The sequence below is a fragment of the Alosa pseudoharengus genome, unplaced genomic scaffold, assembly GCF_046254945.1.
Source record: "Alosa pseudoharengus isolate Yale_2024_CS ecotype anadromous, Long Island Sound unplaced genomic scaffold, YU_APseudo_1.1 YU_APseudo_1.1_scf_8, whole genome shotgun sequence".
NCBI classification, from domain to species: Eukaryota; Metazoa; Chordata; class Actinopteri; order Clupeiformes; family Clupeidae; genus Alosa; species Alosa pseudoharengus.
The window spans coordinates 11303033-11308712 of record NW_027468870.1 but is presented as its reverse complement, the minus strand read 5'-3'; the positions used below and the strand labels follow the sequence as shown (position 1 = coordinate 11308712).

Below are 5680 nucleotides of genomic sequence, written 5' to 3'. Positions count from 1 at the left end.
CATCATTGCCAAAGAAAAGCTGAATACCATTTACCAGGTAATGTAATCCATTTGTTGCATGTAATGTGAATATGGTCAATATGGCACATGGCACATGACTATTTTGTTTGCCATGCAGGAAATAGTTTGTGAATAGTGAAGAGAGTAGGCTTGAGTTCAAATGAATTTTATTTGCATGAAAGTCAACTCATCTATCTCTGCCTTTCCATAATGCTACACTCACTGAAAAGAAGAAATTAAGAAAATAAAGAGATATCTCTATATTCTGCTTCTATAATCCAATTCTCTACACAGCTAATCACGTTCTGCCTCCATGCTTTATTGATGATCTTACATTTAGCAGCTCTGATTATGACCAGAATGAAGTAAGAACAACTACAAATCAGAAATAGTTGGGACATTGTGTAAAATGAAAATAAAAACAGAATGCGATAATCTACAAATCTCATAAACCCATATTTAGCTGAAAAAAGTACATAGAGAACATATCAAATGTTGAAAATTACAAAAAAAAAATTTAACTGGGGCTGTAGCACTGGTTTATGCAAACTTTGTTCTCTCTGCTTTGCGTAGCACCATAACACCAATGTCCTCAGGGAGGTTTGAGTTGTGTGATGCAATTACATATAGCTTGTTCTATCTCCATCTCTCACACTTGGTTCAGGGTTTAGACACAGAAGCATCAGCGATGGCAACGAATACGAATGTGGTTGTGGTGCAGCAACAACAACAGCCTCAAGTTCAGCCTGTTGTGATGCAGCCTCAGATTCAGCCTGTTATGGTGCAGCCTCAGGTTCAGCCTGTTGTCATGGTCAGATCCGACTTGTGGAGTACAGGGCTTTGTGACTTCTTTGACGACATGAGTGCCTGTGAGTGTGATAATCAATTAATCAAATTAATCAATTCAATCTTTTCATGCCTGTAAACTAATTTTATTCTAATATTCAATGCTGATAGCAAACAGAAATTTGAAATTCCATCAGATCTATCTGCTGAGCTATCTATCTATCTATCTATCTATCTATCTATCTAGGCTGCTGTGCATTTTGGTGTTTCCCTTGTTTTGCCTGCATGACAACTGGGGACTTCAATGAATTTTGCGGACTGCCTTGTTTTGACTTGTTCACTTGTATTCCCCTGGCTGCTTTGTCCTTAAGATATGGAGTGAGGAAACAGTATGGCATACAGGTACAAACTCAAAATGAAATGTTGAAAATCAAATGTATGGTATGGTTTTAATGGCATGGTTACTTTCAGAGTTAGAGATTTATCAAAACAATCATAATAGAGTTTCCCCTATTTTGTTCGTGATAAAAAAATCAACCGGCTTTAACTGAATTGACAACCTCCAATAAATATTCATTGTTAGCTTTTGCCTGTCCTACTTGATCGAAGGGCCATTAATTGGTAACCCTTCATGGATGTACATGTAGCTGGAATTTGGCCCTTTACCCCCCCACCCCCACCCCTGGTTTCAAAAGGCTTACTACAGCCCTGTAATATGACAACAATAGCATTATAACAGATAAACTATACACTACAAAACAATAAGACTCAACAGAATAATTAATAACAGGTGCATATATGATCATGCTATGAAAATATTATGTTTAACCTTTATGTTTGCTGTTTCTTTTTATTGTAGTATTGATTAATCAAATACTGTACAACTGTGCATGTGTGTGTGTGTGTGTTTCACATGTTCTCCAAATTAAACAGGGGAGCCTCTGCTCTGACTGTGTATCTGTAACCTTCTGCAACGTATGCTCATGGTGCCAGGTGGCTCGTGAAATAAAGAGACGCAAGCAGACCTTCGTAATGATCAGCCCTCAACCCACCGTCATCCAAAGTCCAGTCATGTTCGCTAGGGCTATGTGATGTGATGTGGCTACATCTCTCTTGCTTTCTTTTCCTGCTCGCTCTCTCTTCCTGCTCTTCCAGTTGTGACAAACGGCATGGATTCAAATGACAAAGAATCACTGTAGGCTTGGATGTTGCCTTTCATTTATCAAATCCCCCTCCTGTATTTGCCCACTTGTGGTTACTGACAGGTATTATTCCATACCACATCAAAACGGAAGCCTAACTGAACATATTGGAAAGTATGCATATTTTATATGTAATTTAAATACAATTTTAATAAATCAATGTCTCAAAAACATATTGATAAAATAATGTGACTATTAATAATCAACATATCAATATCTAACATCCCTACTGTAAAAAAAGATTGGCATATAACGTAACAGGAGTGTATCATTATTTTGTTTGTAAAATGTCTTGATATTGCATTTGCTCATTCTATAAATTGAGGTCTTAACATAAGATGTTCTGCCCAGTTTGTGACTGTTTTCATATCTTCTCATATTACATACAATTATTCTGGTAAATAAAGCTATGAATTTTGATTATGTACAATTCACGTCATAGCTGGTCAGCCTAAGGCAAGGTCTAAAACTCTTTATATACAGATTTTTCCAGATGTCAATGGGATAAATTAAGAAATGGACCGTAAGCCCTCGCAGAAGGGGGGCAGGACTGTTGAGCTCGATTCAGAATAGCACCAGGAAGTGGGTAGGCATTACAAAGGCAAACCACCCCTTTCCTCTCACCAGCTGTTCACCTTACTTTGCACAGTCCAATAGCAGCATTCTCAGTTTTGAGTTCCCCAAATTGAGCAGCTGTCTTTCTAAGTGGGTGATTCTGTATCGTGTGCATCCTATTGTTTCTAATCTATTATCAAAGCACAGTCCATTCTTGTTTCCACATCATATAAGAAAAGTGTGCAGGTAATAGGAAACATAGGGTTTGATGTCTTGAAGTAAGACATTACATAAAAATGAAAGCAGTTTGGCCCATATTGTATTTAGGCAATGGCAGATTTCAAGATCAGGCGCACACATTTGTGTGTGTGTGTGTGTGTGTGTGTGCGTGTGTGTGCGTGCGTGTGCGTGCGCGTGTGTGTGTGTGTACGCACGCATGTGTGTATGTGGGTCAGTATATTTGAATGCGTGTTCGTGTGATGCTCTTATATAAAAGTGTAGATATAATCTCATCCGGTATGAAAAAAAAAACTTCCTTCCACATACAGGAGAGCTGAACTGTGCTACATTGTGACACGTGTCAAATAAGCCCATTCATTGCAAAAAAGGAAATTAAGTCTTTCACAACAGAACAACAGACCAAGAGGTATTAGCAAAATGTAGGATTATTAGCAAGGAAGGCTAACCTTGACATTCCTCACCTCTCCATTGGCTGTCTAGTTGAATAAGTAGATTTTCTACTTTGCCTGTTTATTTTTCTCTCCTCTACATGAAAACATGTCAGCAAATAACTCAGCCAAGGATGTCTTAACCACGAGTGCTGTTTTTTCGGCTAGTGAACGGCAGCAACAGGGAAACAAGGAAGAAGCAAACAAAGCAAAGAAAAGAGAAGAAAAATTGGAGAAAATGTCAAAGCATCAGATGCTGTCCAAACCACTGTCCAGCCTCATCTGGATTATCTTTCTCATGGCGTCTGTCCTACCTGGACAGGGCAGCAGGATCCTGGTGTTCCCCGTGGACGGCAGCCACTGGGTGAACATGGAGGTGCTTGTCAAGCAGTTGCATGCCCGCGGCCACCAGATCACCGTGGTGCGCTCGCCCGAGAGCTGGTTCATCAAGGAGCGCTCGCCTCACTACACCTCCCTCACCGTGCCGCTTCCCCAAGACAAGGAGATCGGCCTGGATCTGTTCGAGCAGTCGGCCCAGCGTATCCTGGAGGGGCGGCTGCAGGGGTCGCTGATGGGCGTGCTGGTGCAGGTGACCGAGCTCATGAGCATCCTGCACGTGGCCCACCGGGCCACCTGTGCGATCGTCTCCGTCATGCTAGACGACCGGCGCCTCGTGCAGGAGCTGCGGGCAGCCCAGTTCGACCTGATGCTCACGGACCCGGCCATGCCAGCTGGGGTTATCCTCGGGCACTACCTTCGCCTGCCCATGGTGTACAACGTGCGCTGGATGAGCTTCGGCGAGGGGCACTTTTCCATCGCGCCGTCGCCGATTTCGTATGTGCCTGTACCCGGCTCAGGGCTCAGTGACCGCATGGGCTTCCTTCCCAGGGCCCGGAACATGTTCCACTATGCTCTGAACCTGATGCAGGAGAGATGGCTTGTGGTGCCCATCTACAGGGAGCTGATTGAGAAGCACTTCCCGCCCGGCACCGACCTCCTCAGCATGCAGCTGACCGCCGACGTGTGGCTGATGCGGGTGGACTTTGTGTTCGAGTTCCCCAGACCCTCGATGCCCAACCTGGTCTACATGGGCGGTTTCCAGTGCCGTCCGGCCAAGCCGCTGCCGGGAGACCTGGAGGCTTTTGTCCAGAGCTCGGGGGAGCACGGGGTCGTGGTCATGTCCCTTGGCACGCTGATCAGCGCCCTGCCCCGGGAGATCACGGAGATCATCGCTTCCGCTTTCGCTCGCCTGCCGCAGAAGGTGATCTGGAGGTTCGCCGGCACCAAGCCTCGGTCGCTGGGCAACAACACCCTGCTGCTGAAGTGGCTCCCACAGAATGACCTGTTGGGCCACCCCAAGACTCGGGCGTTCGTCGCCCACGGCGGCACCAACGGCCTCTACGAGGCCATCTACCACGCTGTGCCCGTGCTCGGTGTGCCACTCCTATTCGACCAGACAGACAATCTGGTGCGTCTGCAGGCCCGAGGGGCGGCGCGGATGGTGGACATGGCCTCACTCACCACGGAGCTGTTCTTGAAGGCGCTGAAGGACGTCCTCCTCAACCCCACTTACCGCATCAACATGCAGAGGCTGTCCAGCCTGCACCGCGACCAGCCCATCCACCCCCTGGACAAAGCCATCTTCTGGATTGAGTATGTGCTCCGGAACAACGGAGCACCTCACCTCCGCTCAGAGGCCAGCGCCCTGCCTTGGTACTCCTACTACACTTTGGATGTGCTTGCTCTCCTGCTCGGGGTGCCTTTTGGGCTTCTGTGTGTCGGCGTCTTTCTGATTAGAGCCGCGGTGCTCCGTAAAGCCAAGGGAGCGGTGCAGACGCAGTCCAAGGAGGTGTCCCAAGTCAGTGCTATGACTCTCAAAGCAAGCTCTAAGGAAGTGCTTCAGACAAAACCCACGAAGCTTCAGCAAACACATTCTAAAGATAACACAAAGTCAAAATCAGAGAGGAAGAAAGCAGTGTGATTTCGGTTCAAAATGAATGTGTGAAATGTAAATTCATTATATGTATATATCCTTATCTTTTAAGGATTCATTTAGTTCTGTGGTGCAGGTAAGAACAATTACTTTTACAAACAGCAAACCTTAGAGCACTGGAAATGCTCCAGTCATACAAAGCTCTGTTTACAATGCAGGCTGCAAGGCAGGTTAATGCAAGTGGTACAGTAAGTGGTTTGCATGGGGACTGCCATAACATCACGGCTTAATGACTGGGTATTTTATGAGCATGATCATTTTATCTATAAAGCGAGGATTGTCAGTAAACCGTAGGTTGTTGCAGATAGTTGCATTATCTTATCACCCATGTGTAAAAACATGATTGTTCCTTTCATCCAGATCCAGTTGGTTACCTATGGTTTCAGTTTATTAACATATTTCATTTTCCAGCAAATCCAATATTTTTGTTTTAACTGATCTGAAATATTTAACTGAGTGCCTGAAATAAAACAACA

The 5680-nt window shown here is 44.9% G+C and overlaps 1 long non-coding RNA gene and 1 pseudogene across 1 annotated transcript; both read left to right on the top strand.

The window, feature by feature from the left end:
- Nucleotides 1-660: 660 nt before the first annotated feature.
- LOC143111920 (uncharacterized) lies at nucleotides 661-1865 on the top strand. Its single transcript, XR_012984639.1, has 3 exons — nucleotides 661-869; nucleotides 1034-1188; nucleotides 1780-1865. It is a non-coding gene; the product is annotated as an uncharacterized LOC143111920 (long non-coding RNA).
- A 1674-nt stretch (nucleotides 1866-3539) lies between these two features.
- Nucleotides 3540-5192, top strand: LOC143112583 (UDP-glucuronosyltransferase 2C1 pseudogene; annotated as a pseudogene).
- Nucleotides 5193-5680: the final 488 nt, after the last annotated feature.